Here is a 26,049-nt window from a genome sequence, read left to right as displayed (position 1 = left end):
CTCCGTTTTTCCAGCAGGTCTGTAACCACATATAAACCATGTTTCCCCACCAAACAGTATAACAGTATTTCTCACTAAATAAACATACAGGTTTATACAGACTTGGACATTGCACCAAAATAAACCCAATAATATTTGCATTCTTTCATCAAACATTACATTTAACACTGAACAAATAATGCAGCTGTCAAGGTTTCAACCAGGTCTTTTATTTTGTAGTTCATTTTCTGTTTATATTAGTTTTAGTTTTACTAGTCACTTCCTGTTTTATTTTGAAACTCGATCTTCCCCTTGTGTTTCAGTTCTGTTTACTTCCCCTTCCTCATGTGTGCTCCCTTCCCCCTCCTGTGATTACCTGCTCCGCCCTAATGTGCTTCACCTGTGTCCAATTGTCTTCCCGCCCTCCTGTGTATAAAGCCTGTGTGTTTCCTGCCCCTTGTTGCCAGTTCGTATTGTGAGTTATCCTGCGACACAGCCGTCCAAGTAGCCTTCCGCTCTTGTGATTTCCCCAGTGAGTTTTCCGAGTGAGTTTTGGAGTTTCTCAGTGAGTTTTGGAGTCCCTTGTGACTGAACTATTTTGGATCTGACTACTGTTCGTTGCCTTCGCCCCTTTGTGATACCTTTGCCTCGTGGACTGTACTCCTGTGTACTGATTTCTGCTTTGGACTTTGACCACTGGTTTTTGCCTGTGCCCTTTTGGATACCTCTGCCTCGCGGACTGAACTTCTGTGTACCGAACCTTGCCTGTATTAAAACACTGAGAATTGCCTGATACTTCCGGCTCAGCTGCATTTGTGTCCTCCACCTTATATTAACCTTGACAGCAGCTCTATCTTATAATCACACATCAACACATCAGGAGACTTATACATTCAATTGGAGCAACGCAAGTGTGCTATATACATACACACATGTACTTGATACAATTTACAGCTGAGCATTTCAGCGCGAACTCTCGCGATAATTACTCGAAGTAGCGCAAGATTACCCACAGCTCGGCTATACCGCTACTACCTTCCAATTAGCTGCATCATTAGCTTCTACAAACTACTTTTAAAGTTACTCAAAGTTACCCAAATCATTATGAAATCACTGTCAGCGAATACAGAATCAATTCGAAGCTTAAGGCTTTCATTCGTGACCATTTTTGACCAAATACTGACCTGAGAATAATAGAATGTTAGCAAAAGAAACACAGTAGCACTCGCTTCGTTCTCCGGGTTGCTTCTAACAGGAAACAGGAAGTTGGTCCGCAGTAGACAACTGAGGAGTGACAATGACAATGCCAAAGGTTCCACTTACCATTATAACACTTAATTCACTCATATTCGCACAGGCATACCTTTTATACATGCAAAATAATGATCTTATTACTTATTAAAGTATTACAGCACTATTAAAGTATCAACAAAATAAAGTTTTTACCTGCTTTTTGATTCTCAAAATACCAAATGTGGTTGCACATATTTGGGTGCACCACACAAGGACTGTAGCAGCATGGCTGACAATGTATGACCCAGATTTGGCTCCATATTGCAGCAGGACAAGGCGCAATGTTTGGCATTGGCACGTGCCAGCAAGGGGGATTAGCTCAAATGGTAGAGCACTCACTTAGCATCAAAGAGCTGCTGGAACACTGACAGCTAATTTAGTTGATGACAACATGTGAGTGTCTGTGACCATGGCTGATCCACAGCTGATTGAGGACACTGCTGAACACAGCTTCTAAACAGACGTTACACAACTAGCTTAACATATTACCCTCATCTCATACACCACAATACTCAATACTGATCATGAATGTCACCTCGGTCTAAAGACTTGTTGAGACAGCACGTGTTGACACAGATTTCAAGAATAGGCACAGAGGGATTTACAGCTGTATCATTCTGCACCAGATGAAGCACATGGTCTGAACCAGGTCGTGTCCTGTGTGTCAGAGAAAGGCTGAAACCCTGCAGCACCTGTTTCTGACTGCTCTGACCACGCTGCCTTCTTCTCCAGTCTGCTCTCCAGTGATGTTGCTCCTTCTTCTTCCCCTCTGTTTGAGCTCTGTGCTGCAGCCATTGCAACACCTATCGCACCTCAGAGTGATCCAGCAGTGCCTCATGTTCAGCAGCATACAGTGAGCAGCTTTAATCTCTGGATTGACAGACTTTATCCATGCAATAACTTGCAGAACAGAAAGTCTTCCAAAATATCGCCTTTCCAGGGATAGCACACCAAAACTATCAACTGAGCAGCACTGGAGATGCTCTGCTCTGTCGATTCATCCAACTGAAAGGAACATTTCATTTTTTTTCTAGCTCTCAGGACGAGAGCTGCTGCAACAGGTATCCACCCTGAAGGACGGCACCACAGGAAGTTAAAAAGCACTTCTGGTGGGACTCGAAACCAACAACCTTTGAATCACTTCTCCTGTGTTTAACTAGAAGTCCAATGCGCTATCCATTGTGCACCAAAGCCACAAAGCAGTGGCTTAAAAGTATTTTTTTTTTAAAAAAGTCAGCATAACAGAGGTTACAGCATCACTGAGTTTCCCCTCAGGGAAGCTGCTTTTTTTTTACTGCCACCCCTGGATATATGCAGTCCAGTGCAGTGAGGCATGCTCTGTTCTGTACAATGGAGAAACCAAACAACTACTCCAAAAACTGGCCTTCAATGTTTGTCAAAGTTTGTCTTCAAACAAGATGCTTATGTTTAAGGCAAATGCTGTGACAGAAACAAGTTCTCCTTCAAAGACTAAGGAGGAAAATTCACTGCACACTGCAAATGCTGCACTGCACACTGCAAAGGCTGCACTGCAGAGGCCGCACTGCACACTGCAAAGGCTGCACTGCAAAGTCCGCACTGCGCACTGCAAAGTCCGCACTGCAGAGGCCGCACTGCACACTGCAAAGTCCGCGATTAATTTGGCACTGTACAATATTGTTTTTGGTTATTTAGTATATTTGAAAGTTGTGCCATTATTATTATTTTGCAACCCATAACAAGTCTACATTTATGTTTAGTTAGGGTTTTTACAGGAAGAGGAGGGTGGAAGAAGGTGGCAAGTTTCTTGACCACCTTTGGCCAAGCATTATTAATTTTGAGTGATTTTCATTTGAGTTAAATTATTTTGTATTTTTTTAAGACCTTTGTTCAGCTTTGAATAAACACGAAATGGAATGTAAAAGATGTGGCGGAGGTGTGTGTAAGACGGCCACCCATTCACCCAGCCCGAACAAGGGTGTGTAACAACTGCTCTGGATTGGGATGAGTCTGAATAGAACTTTGTTAGCTTTGTAAAGCTATGTAGTAGTTGGAGAGGAACTGAAAAGAGTTCAACAAAAAGGAGTTTGTCTCCAATGGAATAAAGTTAAACATCAGGGCTCATCCGGGATTTGAACCTGGGACTTCTCGCACCCTAAGCGAGAATCATACCCCTAGACCAACGAGCCATGTGTGACCTCTTATTTTTCATGTCTCAGTCGGTGGGAGAACAACACAAAGCACATGTTCTTCTTAGTTTGACATTGGTAAAGATATGAACAAAGATTTCTTCTAACTGTGTCAACAAAGATTGAACACTTACCATATCACTGTCCTCCATGAGGAGAGGAGACTGTCCTCCATGAGGAGAGGAGACTGTCCTCCATGAGGAGAGGAGACTGTCCTCCATGTCTAGATAAGGCTTGCTGAGCAGCTGGGAGAAATGTCTTTTTGTGGCTGTGGCATTAGCTCAACATTGAATCATAAAGTGTATTTGTTGCATAACAGGAAGTGGTCTTGTATTAGGGTGTGACCCTCCTGAGAAGCAGAACCTCTCCTTTATAGGGCTGTCTTGATAACTGCCTCTCATTTCCACCTGTTGTCTGTTCCATTTGCACAACAGCAGCTGAAACTGATTCACAATCAGTGTTGATCCTAACTGGACAGGCTGGTTTCACACAAGTGTGGCCAGATCAACCTGTCTCTGGCAACAGAGTAAGTACCACAGGCTTCTGAACTGCTGTGATCTCCAACCTCACCTTTATTTCTAAGATATTTCAAAGGGTGGCTGCAAGTCAGTCCACCTACAGCACCGGTCTGTTTGAAGTGTTCCAGGATTCAACAATAATCTGTTAAATATCACAGACCACAATGAAATCAAGTCCTTTTGAGGCAGAAATAAGCCCCTGGACTTACTGTGGGGCCACAGTCACTTTTTGATGAAAACACCAGTTTTTGAGGTTTATTATTTTTAAAGGGGTCTTCATGGCATAAATGTGCTGGCTGCATCATAAGTTCTTGTTATTTAATGATAGTTAATTATAACTTCCTGGACCTGCAGACTCTTTGTCTTCATATGGGCTGAATGAGGCTAGCACAGATTTGACATGTGTGACTTCCACATGCTTTCCTACCATGAATGGAACAAGTCAAGCAGCACATGATGTGTTTGTGTAACACTGGAGATGTTAGCTGTACATGTGCAGAACAAAGACATGACCCACAGCAGACCATCATGTTTAAGGAGCAGCAGGAAGTCCTCTTCTTAGTAACATTTAGGTGAATGGGACGGCACATTTGATGTTTGACTTCATCTATGAACACATGTCTGCAGCATGTTTACTGCATTTGAACTGCAGTTACTAATGTCATGATGCCAGCTGTGTCAGCTTTGATTCCCTTTATGGCCTCCATCTTCCTGCTGCATGTACTTTGTTGTTTTGTTGGATATCCTGTTTTATTGTGAAAGGACTCTTTCCTTCCTCTTGTGTTTCCCTCCTTGTTGGTCAGCTGCTCCGCCATGATTGTTGTCACCTGTGTCTTGTTAACTCTTGAACAGAGCCGTTGCTTGACACTATAGGGGCCCTAGGCGAGAAGGTAACACTGGGGCCCTACGGGCTACTAGATTCTATAGAAATGCCACCCCAAACACAAAGACATGTACAGTGATGATTATATAAGCAACCTTTTATTTAAATAATGTGGAACACACAAATATTATCTTAAGGAAACATAAAAAACCTGTACAACACAATCAAAATACATCATAGAAATATGTACTCTCTGAAGACTGTCCACAGTGGTGGAAAGTAACTAAGTATTTGTACTTTGTTACTGTACTTAGGTAATTTTTCATGTATTTTTTATGTATCCCCAAGTTAAAAAAAAACAATCCTTGAGTCCAGTTGTCTCGATTTAAACTCTTGGAAATTAAAAGTAAGTACTTAAGACTTTGGTAAAGTAGGATCATTGATGTAGCACATTTAATTTTACTTGAGTACTAAACATCAGTGCTTCCTCCACCACTGACAACACAAGATGACTAGTATTGTTATTATTAAGTTTGTCCACAGTACAGGATCATCAGTGAGACCTGGACACCCTGGAACCTTCCTCTGTTACCAGGTCAGGTGCTGGAGGAGTAGAGGAAGGAGTGGAGGCTCTCAGGTGTTGGACTGCTGCTGGGACGTCCTCTGGAGTTTCCTCACAGGGCTCCACATGACCTGTGTGGTATAAGACCATAATGATCAGCCTGATAATTAACACTGTAAATAATCCAGATTATACCTTCATCTGTGGAGGCTGTGGCATCTTCATGAGGAGACACAGGCAGGTGTTTAAGCACAGCACCTGATGAAAAACAGAATTTATAAAAGCCATAAAATAACACAACTATATGACAATAATTAACTAGCTTGTCATTTACAGAGGAACACCTGAGCATTAATAAACACTAACTAGACTAAATATATACATTAGTTTTTCCTGCTGTGGTTTAGAGCTCATTAACTCTTAACAGTAAGTTGTAACAGCAGCACTTAGCTTAATGCTAACACACACTACACACTGTTGCTGCATGAGCTAACAAGCTACTTTACAGCTTCATTTACGTTTTATACGTTTAAGTTTTATATCACGTCATTATATTGACGTTTGTAACTCATGTAGCAGACGTTTGTACGCAGAGCGACTCACAGTGAACATTCAGGCTGCAGTATGAAGGAGGCTGTAGTGACGTGAAGCCTGCGTCTCTAAAGTGTTCTGTGACACAATGTGAAAAAGACAAACAGTGGTGGAGTAAGATGAGGCTGAGCTGTGTCACAGACTCTTACCTCTCTCCCGTTTTGTACTCTGCTTCTTTCCTTGCAGCCTGCAGAGTGTGTGCTTCCTCCTTTATTTTGAATGAGCCGCTCCTCTCTGCTCCGAGCAGCGCTGTCACAGGGCCCCGTGGGGGCGAGGGGGGAGTCTGAATGTGTCAATGCGCTGGGCCAAAAGAGCTGTAGATGAATGGTGGGGCTAACTGACCGTCCGTCTTAGGGCCCCTCTCATGCTCGGGGCCCTAGGCAATTGCCTGGTTTGCCTACCGTGTTGCGACGGCTCTGCTCTTGAACACTATGCTTAGGGCTCTTGGTAGTTTCTGCTTCTTCTCCTGTGCTCCTCCAGACACTCCCAGTCCTCCTCTCTGACTGAGCTCACCTGCTTCCACTTGCTGATCAGGAGACAAAGTACAAAGGAGGGAAGATGAGACCCAGAGGGACATTTGTCCTTTTGTTAGTAGGGCTGCTGCTTGTTGTTGCTCCTTTAGAAAACCTGATGTGTTTTCTTGTTCCTTTAGTAGAAAATAATGAGTCTCTTTTGCTTCTTTGTCTCCTAGTTCAGCTTTTGTTCCTCTCCTTGTCCTCTGACCTGCTGAGTCTGTTCCATTCTGTGTGTCCTCTTTGTTCCTTTCTTACTCTGTGTGTCTTCATTCATTCTGTTTTCACAGTTTGTTTCTGTTTAATTTCTTTAATTTGTATTTTTTAGTTCAGTTACTCTTTTCGTTTGTTGTAAATGTTTCAGGAGATACAAATGTGATAATCATATTGGCCTCAACAAAACTGCAACAGCAAATAAACAGATTGAAGTCTTAGCTGTGGGTATTTGAAATCAGTAGAGTTCCTTCAGGTGTCCCAGTGTCCTTGGGGTCCACAGAAACACATGTTGTGAATTAAACCATGTTCCTGGATGGATTGACCTGATGTGACAGTCCACCAAGTGATGTCCAGGATGTCACTTCTACAATGGTGGTCCGTCAAATTGGCATGCTAACTGACATGCTAACATTTATTGGCTTGCAGCATGTTCCATCAACTGCACACAAGTGAGTTACCTTGGCTGGGCGCTCCTCTGCCTCAGGAGATGACTCCCTGGCCCTCTTCAGTCCAGAGGTGGATGGGGAGTCATCTCCGTCTTTTAGTTCTTCCACGGAGGCCTGCCTTACGGACAGCCGCACAAATACCTCCCTGAGGGACTTTGCCCGGCTGAGGTTTTTGTGTAAGGCGTAAAAACGCTCCTGTGTATCAATGTTATGACCCATCAGGGTCAGATTGTTGTCCTCAAAGTTCTGTGGAAAAAAGACAAGCAAAAGGCGACATCAGTATGGATCATAGGGCATTCAGGGAAACCAGGAGAGTATCTGAAACTTACGTAGGTAGCCACAGCACTGCGGATATCCAGAAGGGTGGGCCAATATTTTGTCATGTTTTTTGCTTCCCCCCTCCCCCTTTTAACTCGTTGAGTTAAAAAACAACGAGTTTGTGGCAACCGCCCGGCCATGGAGCCTCAGCCAGCGCCTGAACCACTGAAATTTGGCAAAAACCTAGGCCTGGCCGAATTTACAGCATGTTTTGTGGTCCAGGACCTGCAAGAAGAGCAGACACACAAAGACATACCATTAGTTCTTTCTGAGGCTTTAAACTCATGGTAAACTCTTTTGCGGGCATCTTGAATTTACACTGACGAGGTAGCCCGTACTATAATCCCACACTGCCCTTTCCACCTCCCTGACCCGCATATGGGTGAGGACCCCGGTCCTGTGTCCATATATGCAGGTCAGGAAGGCGGCCATGTACCCAAAGAACCGGTATCTTGTCACCGGATCGTTGGGTGCGGCCTTCTCCACATCGTCTGTGAAAAGAAGAGAGAGAGATGCATTAGTAAGGCTAACTTTCAGTTCATACGATTAGACTGATGAAGTATGTGTAGTATGTGAAGCTGGGATTGTGTGTGTGGAGTCTAGCATTACCCAGCAGTGAGGGAATCCTGTCTCTGGCCAGGCGGATGCAGGTCCCGAGCGCCTCCTGGCTCACCAGCTGCTGTTGTTTCCGAGCCTTCACAATCTGGTGCCCCAGGATCGTCCTGTTCAGGTCCCTGTACATTTTTTTGAGGTACCTGAACAGGACGACCACATCCTGTGCCTTGAGCCGGCTGTGCTGCGGAGGGGTGTCTCGCAAGCACTCCACAAAGCCAGTGGCCTGGCCGATGTAGAGTGCCACGGTCACTGGCGACATGGCCATCCTTCGCACCACAGCTGGGTAACTGTGAAAAATATAAGCAAAAGAAAATTGATTTAGCTGGAGTTACACTGCAAAAGTAGTACTATGTTTATACTAGAAGAAATTCAAGCTCACGCAGCAAGGTGCGCCAGGTTGCCCAGAAACTCCCACGTCCAGGTGTTCTTGCTGGACCAGCCCAGGGCCATAAATGAGCAGAACGCCCTGGTTCTGCTCATCTTCGATACTGCGTTTTCCTGCATTTTTGGGGTGCCCTCCGGACAGAATATAAACATAGAATATGACTCTATGTAGCTCTCTGTGAAGACACACAGGAAAAAAATGTGTAGAGCAGCAGTAAATGTCTCTTATCTTATGCCACAGCCTTTTGCTACTCACCAATTGAGCTCGGGAATGTCAAATGCCGGAGGGCTGACCCCTTGCTGCGGCCTTTAAAGATGCTGGCCAGGCACAAGGTTGAAGCGAGGCATCTGGAGACACCTCCAGATGCCTCGCTTTTTTCCTGTGCTTCGCTTCAACCTTCTGAATGTACACTGTGAGCTGTGCAGTGAGCTCACTCACCCTTTCCTCCCTGTCCTCCACTATGAGCTGGGCCAGGAATGCCGGCAGGCTTGCCCTGTCGTCACCGGCTTTGGGCTTCCTGGCCTGCTCCTATTCCTTGAACTCACCATCATGAAACTCAGGCACCTCCACCTCGACCTCTGCCGGCACCGCCACACCCTCATTAGATGACGGCTGAGGCTGTAAAAGAAACATTAGATCAGAGCCTGGTGTTTTACTGCCGGTGACAGTGAAATTCTTGCTGGGGAACAACTTGCCTCAGTGGCTGGAGTAGAGGGTTGGGTTTTAAGGAGGCATGGCTCCGCCTCCTCACACCCTGCCTCCACCTCCCACTGCACCTCATCCTGCCACCCCTCCTCTACAATAGAATCCTCACAACAGCTGGATGAAGACTGAGTCTGTAAAAGAAACATTAGATCAGAGCCTGGCATTTTCCTGCCGCTGAAAGTGAAATTCTTGCTTGGGAACAACTTGCCTCAGTGGCTGGAGCAGTAGGTTTATTTTTGGGGCCTACTTTTCCAGCCCCCTGCAGTTTTCTCTGTAGAGAGAGAAGAAGAAGTGCATTGTATGTGAGTACAATTTATGTAGAAGTGAAGCCGTAACTTTATTTATCCGGGGGCGGGGGGGGGGGATTATAAATGGCAGAATAGGCATGAAAAAAACAACTAAGAATAGAATCAAGCATCTCAGTACCTTCTCCACCACCTTCGCCCTCACAAGCCGGTGTATCAGGGCTTCATGCAGTCTACACTTGTCAATGTGCTGCCTGGAAAGGTGTGTTTTTATGTCTTTCACCAGCTGTGTGCATCCAGCCACGGGACACTGCACACAGCCGATTGATATATGGCCTGTGGCCAGGCCATTAAGCAAGTTTCGCTCCTGTGGGTTTAGTATGTGGTGGGCCTTGATGAGGTGCCTGGACACATACCAAAAGTTCCCACCACATACAGGACAGGTGAGCATTTGCTTTGGCTTTGTCATCTGAAAGAAAAAAGGGGTTCAAGATTCATTCAGCATTAATATATCTATCATCATATATTATCATCATATATTATCATCATACCATAGCTCATATGTCTGCTTCTACTTGATACCTGTTGACATCAGACAAAAACTGGGAGAAAGGTTGCAATCTGAAATTAATGCAGCAATGCAGGTGGCCTAGATTGAATCATTTGAGTTTGTATGTTTGGCACCAGTGGGCCAAGGGAGCTGGCAAGGACCTGGACTAGGTCGGGGCGACCAAACAAGACAACCTCAGTTTTGTTTTCGTTTAATTTTAGAAAGTTTAGGTCCATCCATTTCTTAATATCACTCATGCAGTTTAGCAGTGATTGGAGGGAATCTTTGGCAGAAACTCTAAGCGGCAAATACACCTGCACATCGTCAGCAAAACAATGGAAGAGGATGCTGTGCTTCCTGAATATGGACCCCAGGGGTAGCATGTAGAGAGAGAACAACAGCGGGCCCAGAACCGACCCCTGGGGCACCCCGCAGGTCAGAGGGGCCACTGAAGAAGAAAACTGCCCTATCTGAACTGAAAAGGATCTGTCTGTTAGATACGATTCAAACCACTTTAGGGCAGTGCCTTTTATGCCAACACGGTGCTCTAAGCGAGCCAAGAGAATGGCACAGTTGCCAGAGTCACGGGTGAGCAAGAGATCATTAAAAACTTTTAAAAGAGCAGTTTCAGTGCTGTGGAGAGGCCTAAAACCAGAGGCCTGAAACGGTTCACAGACATTTGCTGTTTTTAAAAATTCTTGGATTTGAGTAAGAACAGCTTTCTCTAAAACCTTTGAGATAAAAGGGAGCTTGGAAATTGGTTAAAACCGAGGGGTCTAGGCCTTTCTTTTTTTAAAGAGGCTGCACCGTGGCATGTTTAAAAGAGGATGAAACAGATCCGGAGCTCAGACACAGATTTATAAATTGTAAGCTAAAAGTGTCAACTGTGCAGAAGACCTCTTTAAAAAGACGGGATGGAATGCTGTCAGATTGGCAAGTGGCAGGCCGTAAATTTTTAACAATCTCAGTGAGGTGAGATAGTGAGACAGGCTCAAATTTGTCAAAGACAGTGGAGCTGGGAGAAGAGCTGAGGGGTCCTGGGCAGACTGCGAGAGCGGGTGTCTAAATGCTAAAATTTTACCAATACAAAATTCATTAAAAGCCTTGCACAGAGTAGGAGACGGCTCAATACAGACAGCATCACATGGATTCACCAGAGAATCAAACACATTAAAAAGAACCTGAGGCTTATGAGCATTTGCAGGCACCAATGCGGAGAAATATTCTGTCTTTGCAGCTTTAACAGCCTGCTGGTATGATGTGAGATCGTTTTGGAGGAGATCCCACAAAATTTTAGGTTTGTCCTTTTTCCATCTCCTCTCTGCCTGCCTAGATGCGCGTCTGAGCGCACGAGTGGACTCGTTGAGCCAAGGCTCTTTCTGCAGCCTTACAGGCTTGACAGTCATGGACGCGATTGAATCCAAAATCACGTCCCCACTGTCTCATGTTTGTATATTTTACTCTTTTTCACAGCACTTCATTCAGTTTGTTATCGTAATCAGCACCATGTACAGGTGCATCTCCATAAATGAGAATATTGTGGAAAAGTTCAATATTATAAACTAATGATGTCACACTGTGATCAGATGATGAACTCAAAACACCTGCAAAGCAGACACAATTATGGGGAAGACTGCTGACTGGACAGATGTTGAATAAATAAATAAATAGTCAGGTCTCAGGTTCCGAGGGCGACTCCAAACTGGCATAGTAGTGTAGTAGACCCACTAAGTTCTAGCAGTGGAAGTGAGTTGCGGATAAACCACAGATAGAAGTTGGCTGGTTTCCTACCTGTATAAAACCTCAACCACAAAGGGACTCGAACCCTCAATCTTCTGATCCGAAGTCAGACGCCTTTTCCAATGCCCACGCGGTCTAGTGTGTTTGTCCCATAGACCATGCCAATAACATTCTTTGTCAGAATGTTATTGGCATAGTGTTTTGATAAGAGTTTTTGTTGGTGCAGTAGCCAATAATTTTGTGTGGTTAAAAATGATGATCTCTTAATTTAACTAGAATGGCAGTTCCTGAAGAAACTGCGAGTGTGATTGCAGAGCTGTTTGCTGCAGCTAGCAGCACATACAGCATGCTGCAGATGAAGCTTTAAAAGAGCTGCAGCACGCTGAGTAGCTGAGAACCAGAAGCACAAGCACATCACAAAGCATGAGGCAGTACAGAGGCTGTAAAGCTTTATAGTGTTGGGTTGGGATATCAGCTATTACAGGCGACCATTTCACACCAGAAAGCTGTGCTGTTGAAGTCATATCAGGTATTTCACAGAAGCATTTGAAAAACAGGATGAATTTATGTTGAGTAATACATATGTTTTCACTATAGCGCCCCCCAGTGGCCAAACCGCATGAAACTTGGTACACTAAGTCTTAGTACTAGCCTACAAATTTGGCAGCTATATGTTACAGTATGCATCAGTTATAGTACATTAAGTACACATGGCCACGCCCACAAAAGTTTATTCGCCAATAGCAATGAAACGCTATTAGATATTCCAAAATAAAAAATCTTACACTATTTAAAGTTGTCCACTAATGTTTTGTCCGAAGTTTTTGACACTTTATATCTCACCACATGGTGGCGCTATGATTGACAGTTTTAACTATATTTAAGTAAATACATCTTTTAAAATATGTTCAAAGTTTCAGCTGTATAGCATGGCTACTTTCTGAGTTGTACATTTTTAATTACAATGTTGTCAGATTGTCCCAAAGTCACAGCAAGGGTGTCATCACATTTAGACACACTTTAGTTTTGAAAGCATGTTTGTAGCTTTACAGCTGTAGGAGGAGCGTTCTGTCATCATTACGTTTTTTTTCCTGTTTCTTTAAGTAGAATAACATTGATGTGATGCAGTCAGTTGGAGCAGTCTGGACAGGTTTGACTGAATGTTTTATAGCGTCCTCTGTAGTAAACAGGGACTGATCGCTGGGACACAAGTAGGAAAAGTTTGCTGTAATTCATGTTGTCATCTCTTCAAATTAAATGTACTGAATGTCGATCTATAGGAGCCAACTACCAAAGTCTTTATGTGTCGAGTGGATCATCTGAACTAATCTTAAACTACAGAACTGGTGAGTCTCATTACTGTTAGCTCAGCCGCTCATTCATTCCCATTGGGTAAGTTAGCCTGGCCGCTTCCATTGGTTTATATGGAGCGGTTAGCACAGGATATTAAGAATTAAGAAACCTTTATTAGTCCCACAATGGGGAAATTGCATTTTTGCAACAGCAGATACAGACAGCAAAGGATACGTTAAGAAAAGGTATATATGATAAAATAAACTACCAATAAATATAGAATAGAATCATCAACAGTTTACATATGAACAGTTATTGCACAGGTGAGTGGAGGGAGAAGTGGTCTGTAAGAAAACTGTACATAGTGCATCAGAAACTAAATAAATAATGTGTTGTACACTGTGGTGTGTGAATATTGCTCCTATCAGAAGTGGTTATTATACAGTCTGACAGCAGCAGGAAGGAAAGACCTTCTGTATCTCTCCTTCACACACCGAGGGTGGAGCAGTCTGCCACTGAAGCTGCTCTGCAGAGCTGACAGGGGGTCCTGCAGGGGGTGGACTCATTGTCCAGCATCAGAATCAGAATCAGAATGACTTTATTTATCACAGAGGGGAAATTCTTTTTTGTTACAGACATTAGAAATTAAAGATACATTGAAATATATAATAAATATCTAAATACCTAGACAGCATTTAAATCCCTGAGTTGTATCTAAAGAACATATTCACTACTGTATAAAACCTTTCCATAGTAAAGAGCAGGACATGAATGCACCAGTATGAATGTACAGTGTCTGAGTGACACTTCTACTCTTATACTCTGTACTTAACTGCATTTAATGTAACTTGATACCTCTGGCACAGGAATTTCCTTCGGGATTAATAAAGTCTTGTCTTGTCTTATCTTCCAGTTCAGAGTTCAGTAGTTTGATTGAGACAGGCAGGAATGACTTCCTGTGTCTCAGTGGTGCATCATGGGAGTCAGTTTTGTCAGGACCCTCCTGTCACCCACCTCCTGCACTGAGTCCAGAAAAAAGCCAGGTCTCTCTGACTATCCTTAACTGTGCTACATTGAATCAATGTGAGAGGTCTGTAAAGTATTTCTGTCTGACCTTTAATGTTTGATCATGTTTGATATTGCTACACTAGCAGAATTGATATTATAATATAGCAAACATTTATTTCCCAATTTGACTAATAGAATATCTATATTTGTATGTATATATTTGATGATATGAGAACTCTAATTTAGAACTATGTATGATACGATTTGTACTGTATTATTATTAGATAGATGGACTGTGTGCACATTAATTGTGTGCACACTTTCTCATAAGGCACTCGCTCTGAAAAACAGACTCTTTCATAGAAAGGGTCAGAGGACCAGAACAGTCAGCAATGTTTCCACAAACCCACTATGGAGGGCATTATGCCATTTGCTTCGCATCCATCCTTTAATGTTTCATTTACCACTGCTAATTGCATGTTATGACATGTTTTTTCATTTTCTTTTCATTTTAAAATCCATGTTGAAACAGTTAGGGGCATTATTGTGTTTCAATGCACTGTTTTTGATACAGGGTAATGTATCAGTTCATGGCCATTGCGTCTGTTCTGAATACAGCATTTGTTTGTGAGACTTGTCTCTGTGTGAATGCAAGTTAATATTCAGCACACCTCGATATGGAACCACTGGTTTATGAATACAATTTTGATTGTAAGAAACAAATCTTTTTAAATTCATATGAAGTAATGAAAATACTATAAAGGTACCTAATACCTTTAAATAATGGTTGCATTTAAAATCAAGTTTGAGTTACAGTTAAGAATTGGGTTTCCTGGACATGATGAAATCATTTTAGAATTACACAATAAATTGGGTTTAGATTTTGAACATTTAATACATTGAATCAACATGATTCTTTTAAACAACCTAACATGATTGAAATAAGTTAGTTTAACAAGAAATTATTAATTAAGAGAAAGAAGGAAATTGTGTTGGTTTTACGTATTATGATTGTGTGGGACCGATGTACGACTTTTTTTTCAGTGTAGTGGATGATCAGTCTGTGGGAAAGCCAGACCCCACATCCAGCCTGCCTTCTAGAAAGGCTCTAAAGAAGATGGTGGATGACAAATATGAGAAGGAGGCCGAGGCTCAACTGCAGAGGGTGGAGGGAGGGAGTCTGACTTCAGACATGTGGACCTCCATTAATATGGATGCACATCTTCAGTCACTTGCCGTCTTGTCCTCAACAATGCAAAGCTAACAGATAGCAATTGGCTAACGACTATGAGACTGCTGGAGGGGACAGGTTGACAGCCCTGTGTTCTTGCTGTGATGTGCAAACCTCTGTCCTTAACAGAGGAGGTGGCCTCAGACATCATCTTTGTAGTCGTTAGCCAGTCATTAGAAACAGCAGACTCAGTCAGCCAGACCAACACAGGTAAGTATGGACACATTTAGTGCTATTGTTTTTAAGTTTCACCCAGACCCACTGAGGTCCTCAACACATATAAACCATGTTTCCCACCAACAGGTAGAACTGATGAAGCTGCTTGGAGGAGCAGAGAAACGTCTTCAAGAAAACTCTACAAGTCCAGACGCCTTGCTTCAGTGGTCTCTATGAATATGACCTGGATGACATGTAAACATACAGTGTGCTCTTTGTAATCTGTATTCTGGCTCTAAAACAAGTGCCCCTTGTGAGGGTTGAAGTCACAATCTTCAGATGATGAGACTGACTCGCTGCCTACTGCACTAACGAGGCTCAGAAAGAGGTGAAACATGGTCTTTTTTCTTTTTCTTTTTTAAATAAAGACATCTACAGTGCTCATGCTGGCTACTGCACCAACAAACATTCTTAATTCAAATCAAATGAGTGTGTTCTATAAAAAGGCTCTAAAGGTAAAACATCACAGTAATTCTTCCTGTGACACCTTCACTACCAGTGATGGTAAGTGCTCTTGTTTCAAATGTGATGTGCACTGTACCACTGAAGCTCGTCTGTGAAGTGTAGAGCCTCTGTGTGTATGTCACAGTGATGTTAACAGAAGTCAGATAGGTCTGTTAACACATATAAAAACAACATGCTGAACAACAGCATAGATGTGAAGGTGAATATATGTCCCCTCACATGTTCCTCAGTTAAAAGGGTCATTGCATTGGCCGGGAATCGAACCCGGGCCTCCCGCGTGGCAGGCGAGAATTCTACCACTGAACCACCAATGCTGTGAAAAGCTGACATCTAGTGGTGCCATCGCAGGTTGCAGCCTCCTCATTCCAAAATCAATCCCTCCCCCACGTAAAGTCAATTGTTCTAAATTCGCCTCATTACATGAGCGGTTGTGTGTAATGACGCGGCTCACCAGCAGAGGGCGTGTGACGGAGCAACAAGCAGGAAACTACAGGGGAGAAGAGACACAAGCATCCACAGATCAGAACAGACACACTCAGCTGTTCTCTCTGAGACCATGATGATACCGTCACATATCATCACTGCACATGTTTTTGGCTGCACGTCTGGAAATGAGAGGAGACAGAACATTATCATACATGTTGCATAAGTAAAGTCACATGACATGCACCACTGTAAATAAAGGAAACCACATATTTTTAAGACTCTTAGAGCATAGAGCCCAAGAAATAATATAATCTAAAGCTCACAAGACACAAGACGAACAGAACAGAACAGAACAAATACTTTATTTATCCCAAACTGGGAAATGTTTTCTATTGCAGCAGCAATGTACAGGGTCAGTATCATCCTATCTGCTGGTAAAAGTCTTTCTCCCCGTCAGGGAATCGAACCCCGGTCTTCCGCATGACAGGCGGAGATACTATCCACTATACTAACGAGGAATGCTGACAACCACCATCTGTCATAGCAGCAGCCACTTGGTGCGGTCATGTGTCAGCTGGGGTGTGACAGAGTGACTACGTCAGTAACTGTGGGCAGACTGCAGGTGTGTGTGCACCCAGACACACACAGGTCCCAGCTGAGAGCAGCCGGACCTTCCTGTCCTCCTGTCCATCACTGTCCAAGGTGAACCGACACCACCAGACCACAGGGCCATTATTTATTTAGCAGGAAAGAAGAAGATGCTCTGCAGCATTCAGGTGTGTTAACACAGTGCAGAGAGAGGAAGACATGAACAATGGTGTCAGAGCAGCAGCTGTTGCTGCATCAACCTGGAAATCAAACTATTTATTTCCTAAAACAACCTAAAAACACCACACTGTAAAAAAAAAAATCTGTGTATTTTACGGTAAAATACCAGCAGCTGTGGTCGCCAGAATTTTACCGTGAAAAATAAGATGTGGACGTATAACAGATTACAGTAGGACTTTTTGATAACCGCACATTTTACAGTAGAAGAATGTTGTGTATTTACAGATGTACTGTAAACCTGTTTACAGCAGTTTACCTTAAAGTTACCAACCATCATGTAAATCTGGTTACAGTTATTTTCACTACAAACAACGGATATTTGCATTAAAAAATACACACTCCTGTAGACCTAATGACAACACATCTCAGTAATAAAGCAGGACACCTGTGTATTATATTACGGCACTTTATTTAAAAAGTTCAGCTTTACGGTAAATTACCGGCAGCTGTGGTTGCCAGGATTTTACCGTAACAAATACATTGTGATGTATATGGCTACATAGGAATTACGTTAATTTTACAGCACAAGTTAAGCTGACTCAATAAAAACATTTTCAGCCTGCTCACATAGCAGTGCCACAAAAAAACAGGCCAGTTGCCCATCAAGAGTATGAAGAGTAATCAGTCCAAACCTCACCCAACAAGCCAGAGTCAGTCCGAATGTCTGGAACCTGGAACCTGTGTATTGTCTCCACTTCTGCTCAGACTGCTTGGATGTTGTCACTCAGGCACAACCCTCTCTGCACACACAAGAGAAAAAAGCAATGCTTTAATAATAGTACATTCATAGTGACACAGCCTTCTAGTTCAACTGAGCTCCATGTACTATAAAGAAACCACAGCACTCACCAGCAATCTGAAAATATAGGTTAGTTGGACAATTTTATGATAAAATAAAGTATGGAGGTAGAAACGTACCCACGTCTACACTAAGGTAATATCAGTGTTCCATATATGAAATGTAAAGGTGAACAACATGTGTAATACCCACATATACCAAAGCATGAAACGTTTTACAACTGACAAAAATAGACCTTGAAGCATCGATCTTTTGAACTGTCTTGTCTCATATATGTTGGCGGGCTTGTAATCAGCCTTTTCACCTGAAACAGATCAAGGTTTGAGACATTTTATCCACCTAGTGGTGCTCACCTGTATTTGCAGTTGACAGACTTGTCTGAACCATTGTGTCTTGACGTGACTGGCGGTGTCACTGAGAGGCTGCTGTTACACTTTAGAAGAAGGCTGACGAGCTGTTGGATCATTTCAGCTTGAAAATCCGAGCTCTTGGCCAGGTGGCTGTCAGCTCATGCAGACAGAAAACAGATTAAGGTTGGTGTCTTTTCATAGATTGACACAACCTTTAATTCAACTGAATTTAAATTAGTTTAACAGTGGGGCATCTGTGGCCATCAGAACTGTCTCTGGGTGCCTTACATGGAAGCAGAGCCCAAGGAAGCACTTAAAGGCAAACTGGCAGGAAACAATGATAAATGGAGCCAATGTTCTTTTCCTATAGGTCATATGTGGGCAAAATATTTGGCAAACGCAGTATAACAAGAAACATGTTCCTTTACCATCATAAAACATTTGAAATATTTACTATTTATTTAATTATTTTAGTCTTTTAAGTAATGTATGGTAAAAAGAAAACCCACAGAAGATCGGAAGATTTCAAAGCAAAGCCTCCTTCCAATAATGAAAACCTCAAAATAAAGACCGGAGATCTAGGCCCTGTGATGGACCGGCATCCTGTTCATGGACAGACTCCAGGAGATCTTCATCTGTGCTTGTGTTTACCCATGAACACTCCATATAACCAGATGATTTACATGTTTTAAGACAGAGTTAAAAAAGGGAGGACTTACTTTGAACAGGATTGTGTTGTTATTGTAGCTTCTCCTTGATTTCCTTGCAGCTTGTGCCCTCTGATGAACATGAATCCCTCTCCTCCATCTCTGCTGATGCTGTCATAGGACACAGAAAAACACAATAATTTATACCAAAAAATGTAAAACACAGCTTGATACATTTAAATGAATTTGAATCTCACCTCAGTCCTTGGTGTGACGTGGGGCCTGCAAGTGGTTTTTAACTGTAATGCCTGAAATGTAAGAGAGAAGACTCCTAAATATGAGCAACACCACGAGTCAATCTGAATAAAACCTTAGTTAGTATCTGAAGCTACTGAGGTTTAGTTAAGCTAGCTTCAGACAGTCACACAGTCGCATCTTGTTTTACTCACTCTCCACTTTTGTGCCCTTCTCTGGATTTATCAGGAAGAACCTGTGTGGAAACAAGAATTCTTGTTCAACAATTGCAAATTGATCAGTTGTAAAGGAGAAGAAAGTGTTTGTTTACCTCTAAAGGAACTCCAGTGTGGAGGCCAGGGCCACAGGATGGTGGACCCTGAAGGTGTAGTAACTGCCCTGCAGTTTAAAAACAGAAGAAACTTACAACTCTAAGACAAAGGTCCCTTCAGTTTCCTGACATACATATATCCAGGGGAATGAACCCGTTTCTCTGCTGTAACACCTGAGAACCGTGTCCGTGACTCTGTACATGTCGCTTGCTGTCTGTTTCCTTGTTATGTGGAAGTAAATGAGGATTTCACTTTGAACATGCGTGTGCACCCTCTCATGGAACAAGTCACCTTATGTTGTTTCAAGTGCGCTGACGGACTCACACAACTGTATCGCGCATTTATAAGCTCTTCCAGCCGACTCGATAGCAGCTGGGGCACGAACAGCATTTCAGCTAACTAAGCTAAAAACAAAAGGCCTCACATAAGACAGACAGTTCTTCTAACTTTCGCTTCCTAACCGCGAGCAAGTCTTATTTTAGGAACAGAGAGGAGCTTCCTTCGTGACTATTACTCTGAAACAGCGTAAATTCAAGTATACTTACAGACAGTGGCACTAACGTTGGCTCCAGTACCAAACGTTGTCAGGAGTCAAAGGCTAAGTCCTTAAAACCAGAGCTCAGACTCTGGCGCGCAGCTGTGGCGCTAAGGTTCAAATTCAAAAAGTTCCGTGACGTCTCCACCTGCCTCTGTTCCTCCACAGGCTCCGAACCCACCTGCCTCTGTTCCTCCACAGGCTCCGAACCCACCTGCCTCTGTTCCTCCACCTGCCTCTGTTCCTCCACCTGCCTCTGTTCCTCCACCTGCCTCTGTTCCTCCACCTGCCTCTGTTCCTCCACAGGCTCCGAACCCACCTGCCTCTGTTCCTCCACCTGCCTCTGTTCCTCCACCTGCCTCTGTTCCTCCACCTGCCTCTGTTCCTCCACCTGCCTCTGTTCCTCCACCTGCCTCTGTTCCTCCACCTGCCTCTGTTCCTCCACAGGCTCCGAACCGTTTTCTCCCTGCATTTGATTTCTTCTTCGTCTTCTGTGGAAACGTGGTGTAGTAACGTATAAGCGCCCCCTGTGGTGTGGAGTTTGAGTTGCAGTATTTGATCTGGGATTAGAGCTTCAGTATATTTAAATAAGCATATTAAACAATTAATAAATGACAATATATATTGGAAGTATAAATAAATAATATAGTCAAATATTTTAAGTAAAAAAATAAACATTTGTTTTTAAGATGATAACTTCACTAAGCAATCATCTAGTTTATAGATGATTGCTTAGTGAATAACAATAACTGCAGCTATTTGTGCATCTTTGTAAGCACCTCCCATTAACACAATCATTGACACAACTACTGCAACTATTAAAAGCCTTACACAAACATAATGCAACCTGGCAAATTCAAATGATTGTTACAGTGTTTCCAGAAAAACATCTATTACACTATACTGTAAGTATAACACTCTTGTATTTTTTTACAAACACATAACATATTTTAACATCTCATTTTGTATAAATGAAGATGTGTTTTTGAATGGTGTTGTTCCGTAACTTTAAAAGTGAGTAACAAAAACATCTGTCATTTCCTCTGAATATCAGTGCAAACTGTGACGGCATTGTATTTCCCAGTTATTTTGATCAAAATATTGTATTTTTACAGTAAAGTTGTGCTTTTTCAATATATATTGTCCGTAAAAATCGAAGTTATATACTGTTGTTTGACTTGAGTAAATCCATGTGTTTTCAACGGTGATATACCATTTTAAATTTCACAGTCTTTTACTGTCACCATTTGACATTTTTTTACCGTAATTTATACAGCTTTTTTACAGTGTACTTTTGATTTCATAGTGAGCATCTTGTATAAAAGCACAAATACACAGAAGGTCACATATTAAATATCTTCTCAGGGCTACAACAAACAGTACATTGCCACTCAGGGTCCTCTGCCATCCACAGTCACAGATTTCTGGAGAATGATTGGGGAACAAAGAGTTAAAGCTATTGTCATGGTAACCAGCTGCATTGAAGGAGGAAGGGTAAGTCAATAAAACAAGGTTTCACTGCCAGATTTCTTGATAATTCAAAATGTTCTGCCTGCTGTTAATCATTTGTCTTGTTGATGAAGCTTCTCAGTCATCCAGGTCACTTTCATTCAAAGGGTTGAGGCGAGGCCTCTGGACCTGCAGTCTTCTTATGTGTGGATGCTGCTTAGAGCAGCTTCATCAGTTCAGTTTGGTGGGAAACATGGTTAATAAATGGTCATATGAGGGCCAATCAGATGTTTTCTTCTTTGTAGACCAAGTGTGAACAGCACTGGCCTGCAGACAGCAATCCATGCTGCTATGGAGAGCTGTTAGTCACTGTCCCAACAGAGCAAAAGGAGCCCAGCTGGACCCTGAGGGAATTTCAAGTGAAACATGTAAAAACCATTCAAACTTGTTACTGTGTAACTACAAACCTATCTTATAGCTGAAGAGTCACACTGACCTGTGTCAGAGCCATTTTTCCATATTTCCTCTTTTTGAATCCACCAACACTGAATTGTGGTTCAGACAATACCTGAATGGCTGTCTATGAATGTTCTTCACAGAGAAACACCTCAGAGGAATGCACAGTGAAACATTTCCACTTCACTGCCTGGCCCCACCACAGTGTCCCAGAGTGCACTGAAGTCCTGATCCAGTTCAGAGGACTGATGAGACAGCACATAGAGAGAGGGGGTTAACACACCAACTGTAGTTCATGGCAGGTGAGAGAGCACCATCTAAAGCTTCCAGCTTAAGGTGCTTCCATATGAAGAGTCCAAGGACAATCTCATGGTAACACTTGCTGCTTTGTAATAACTCTCTGTCTGTCTCTCGGGCTCTCAGTGCTGGTGTGGGGCAGACAGGAAGTATTATGGCCCTGGATGTGCTGCTTCAACAGGTGGATGAAGGACCAGCAGTGGGTATCAACGCCTTTGTGCACCAGATGAGACTGAATGGACCATGTATGGTGCAGACAGAGGTCAAACTTTTTCATAAATACTGCAAATAAAGCATGAACTTCAGAAATCCAGTGTTACGGCTTTAACATGCTGTACCTATCACTGATAAGACTAATGCAACCTCCTAAAACACAGGTCTGATCTGGCCTTGGGTTGTGAACTGAGAATTGTAGATCATGCCTTTTCTTTCTGCAAATGCAGCTGTCACCTTAAGAAGAGTTTAACAGCAACTCACTGTACACACCTGAACACAGATCTTGCAGTGTGAGCAGGTTTTGGATGCACTTAACCCTCAGGTCACTGTGGACTTCTTTGTCCAGTGGGTATTTTTGCCTCTTTACCCGGCACCATTGTATCTGTGTTGGTGCATATGGCACAGTTTGTGTAACAGAGACTCTCTCTAGACACATTGTCCAGTGTTATATGGTTTTGCAGTGTTTCCACTTGAAAGGATGACTCTTTGTGACTGAAGGTCAGCTGGACTCCACTCAGTCATCGCTTTATTTCTGCTTTGCTTTATTGAATCTTGTAGTGTCAGAATCAGGTTCAGATCAGATCAGATCAGGTGAAAAACCTCAAAAAAACATACAAACAAATGTTCAGAATTGAAAGATGAAAGTGACAGTGCATATTTTAGCAGCTAGCTTAGCACACTATGCAGGTAAGTGCACTTTAAATGAAGGACTGTATTTGAACAGACAGTTTGTGTAACCAGTTCTAACAGTATAAAAGTGAATTACAGTATAATAATGATGAAATCTGGACCAGAATCAGAAGAAACCAAATTGGACAGGAGCCACTGTGCTGAGCAGCAATAATGAGGCAGACACAAGAGGAACAGTTGAGTAGCCACTCTTATATTATTACAAATGACAAGATCATTTGTCTGGTTTGTACAAAAATATCAAATAACTCAAAGAGTTAGGAAAAGAAAAAGAAATAGTGTGCACACTATAAAAATGACAGATTTCCCGTTGGGCCCTTAAACCAAAATCAAAATGGTCTCAGGTATATGGGTTGTAGAGTTACGGCAGTTCACCTTGTTCCAAGGATGCTTGTTCTGTGATGTAAGTGTGAATGGGTGTGTATACGTGGATATCTACTCGGTGCTGGAATCTCTTCAGGGGACTTGGCTCGCCATCGGTTTCAGCACAGATGTTGGTCCTGGACAACATCCGTCCTCAAAAAAACCCTGACCTACAGACCAGGTCAGAAAATGACATTCAACACCATGAATTCTCAGATGCATCATTCAGGACATCAAATGTCAGAAACATAAATCTTTCCATGTAACTCTGACATTAATCTTAATCTCTATTCAAATCTCTAATCTAACTTTCAGTTGTACAACATTCAGTACATCTAAGTATATCATTTCTGAGAACTTGGCATTAAAGTGCTCAAACATTCACTACTGTTCATGTGAGCAGTGTTTCAATAACACTTATGGTCTTATGGTCTTTTTATACCTGGCTACATCTGCCACTAATGTCCCTGAACATGTTTGGATTCCACAGCTTTAGTTTGAAGCAGTGTTTTACTAATAACGCAGCGATCGTAGCGCGCTCTGACCGGCTGTGCTTCAGGGTTGGTTCAGAAAGGTCCACAGCTGCGTGGTAGCGCTGCAGTGTCTCTCTGAGTCTTTCTCTGTGTCTTTGCTTCTTTTTAACGTCCCGGGCAGGAGCAGGTGAGTGATCGCAGTTCCGCCGACGTCACAGGTTGAGGAGAAAAAGGGCAATCGGGCAGTTCAACACAAATTTTAGAATTCAAATGTAAATGTTTCTGATCCATCACCAGAACACTGGGAAACACATTTACTACCCTTTGTGTCATCAGGGACAAAAATGTCCGCTTCTAAAAACTGCTCTAAAAACTGAACAGATTCATATTTTTCTGCATCAATATGTGGAACAACTTCAGGACTGCTCAGAACTACCAAACATGACATCATTGGAGGAGTTTAACGCTTTAAATGCCAGGTAGATTGCATGATGCAAATATTTCATGTAAAATGCACAAAACAAGTTATTGTACAAGTTGGGAGGCTCAGGCATTATTTTATATCTGTCATGTCAAAGTTGATCCAAAATATTGAGTTGGAGTTATTAGTGTTTGTATTGCAGCAGTTTTAAATGGTGTTTTCCACTTAGGTCCATTAACTCCTATTATAATACTACATTTTAATATCAGAGCCATAACAACATGGAATCATGCATTTCTTAATGTAAGGGTTTCATTTGTGAGGACATGTCAAAGTTCATGATCATAAATTCAGCTTCACATTCTTCATTTCACTGCTTCTAAGACAAAAACATGTTCTGACCTGAAATCACAGTCAGTGATTCAAATGAAAGTGAAACATCATCAACATTTAAAGCACAAAGTTGAAGCTGCTGTCACTTCCACACACTCTGCTTCTACACACAGCACAGACTCACTGAGGAACCAGAACCCAACCAGAACCCAGCATGTAGAGGCTGAGTGAATGTGGTGCTGAAGGTGTGGAGGTGGATCAGTGTGTCAGAGGAGACTCTGTAGAAGGACAGAGTGCCAGCAGGACAGTCCACATACACTGCTGCTCTGTGAGAGCCAGAGGAGGAGGAGATGGATGTTCTTCTGTTATTGTGCCAGACATAGTAACCATCATCATAGCAGCTCAGACTCCAGGACTGATTGTTTGCTCCAAACATGCAGTCAGCACTGCCTCCTTTCCTTCTGATTCTTCTGTAACTCACTGATATATGAACCACTCCTCTCCTCTCGACCTCCCAGTAACAGCGACCAGTCAGAACATTTCTACACAGCAGCTGAGGACACCTGTCAAATCTGTCTGGATGATCAGGATATGGCTGCTCCTCCTCCTCCACACGTGTCACCTTCCTGTTGTTGTCAGACAGTTTGAGGTTTGTGTGCACTGAGTTTGTGTCGACTTCAAGTTGACAGAAATCTGATGGAGAGAAAAAGACACAGCTGCAGTTTATCATCTGACACATCTGATGGCTTCATTCTGTCTTTACTGACTGATGTGTTGTTCATTCATACAAAGTTTATCATCAGACTTTTTGTCACTAATGTTTGAATGAACAAACACACAACTATCAGCTTTGTGTTCAAACACAAACTGGATATTTGCAGCAATGTGAGTAAAGACAGACGACACATTTAGAACATGAGAAGAACAGCAGCATCAACTGTATCATTGGATAAAGAGCATCATCCAAAAGCTCCTTCATCAGAGTCTGGAGGAGGATCTGGACTGAAAGACCAGACTCAGACCTCCTGATCTATCCTGATATTGTTCCACTGTTACTATTGTAAATACTTATTCCGCTTCTGTATTATTCTCCTTCCTCTGGACACATTTTCAGCAGAACTAGTCCCACAGCTTTAATGTGAGCGACCTGAAACTGTTACAGGACGTCCGGCTGTACCGGGACACCTGTGCTGTGACTTTTCTTTCCGTTCCGACGTACGGTTTTCACGTAAATCGCAAAAAACCAGTGGGCGAACGACATAGACGGTGAATGGGGAGAGAGAGAGAAAAAGGCAAAAGTCACAAAACCAGGAAGCCGAAA

At 42.6% G+C, this 26,049-nt stretch overlaps 1 long non-coding RNA gene and 1 other non-coding gene across 2 annotated transcripts; both read right to left on the bottom strand.

Annotated features, from left to right (window-relative positions):
* Window positions 1-16,122: 16,122 nt before the first annotated feature.
* trnag-gcc (transfer RNA glycine (anticodon GCC)) lies at window positions 16,123-16,193 on the bottom strand. The gene has a single exon. It is a non-coding gene; the product is annotated as a tRNA-Gly (tRNA).
* A 2,819-nt stretch (window positions 16,194-19,012) lies between these two features.
* On the bottom strand, window positions 19,013-19,580 carry LOC114430276 (uncharacterized). The gene is made up of 4 exons (XR_003669980.1): window positions 19,495-19,580; window positions 19,379-19,419; window positions 19,187-19,237; window positions 19,013-19,100 (listed from the first exon to the last, which is right to left on the bottom strand). It is a non-coding gene; the product is annotated as an uncharacterized LOC114430276 (long non-coding RNA).
* Between the last annotated feature and the right edge of the window lie 6,469 nt (window positions 19,581-26,049).

Source organism: Parambassis ranga, unplaced genomic scaffold (assembly GCF_900634625.1).
Source record: "Parambassis ranga unplaced genomic scaffold, fParRan2.1 scaffold_22_arrow_ctg1, whole genome shotgun sequence".
Taxonomy (NCBI): domain Eukaryota; kingdom Metazoa; phylum Chordata; class Actinopteri; family Ambassidae; genus Parambassis; species Parambassis ranga.
The sequence above is the reverse complement of the archived record's forward strand: the minus strand, read 5'-3'. Positions and strand labels throughout refer to the sequence as shown.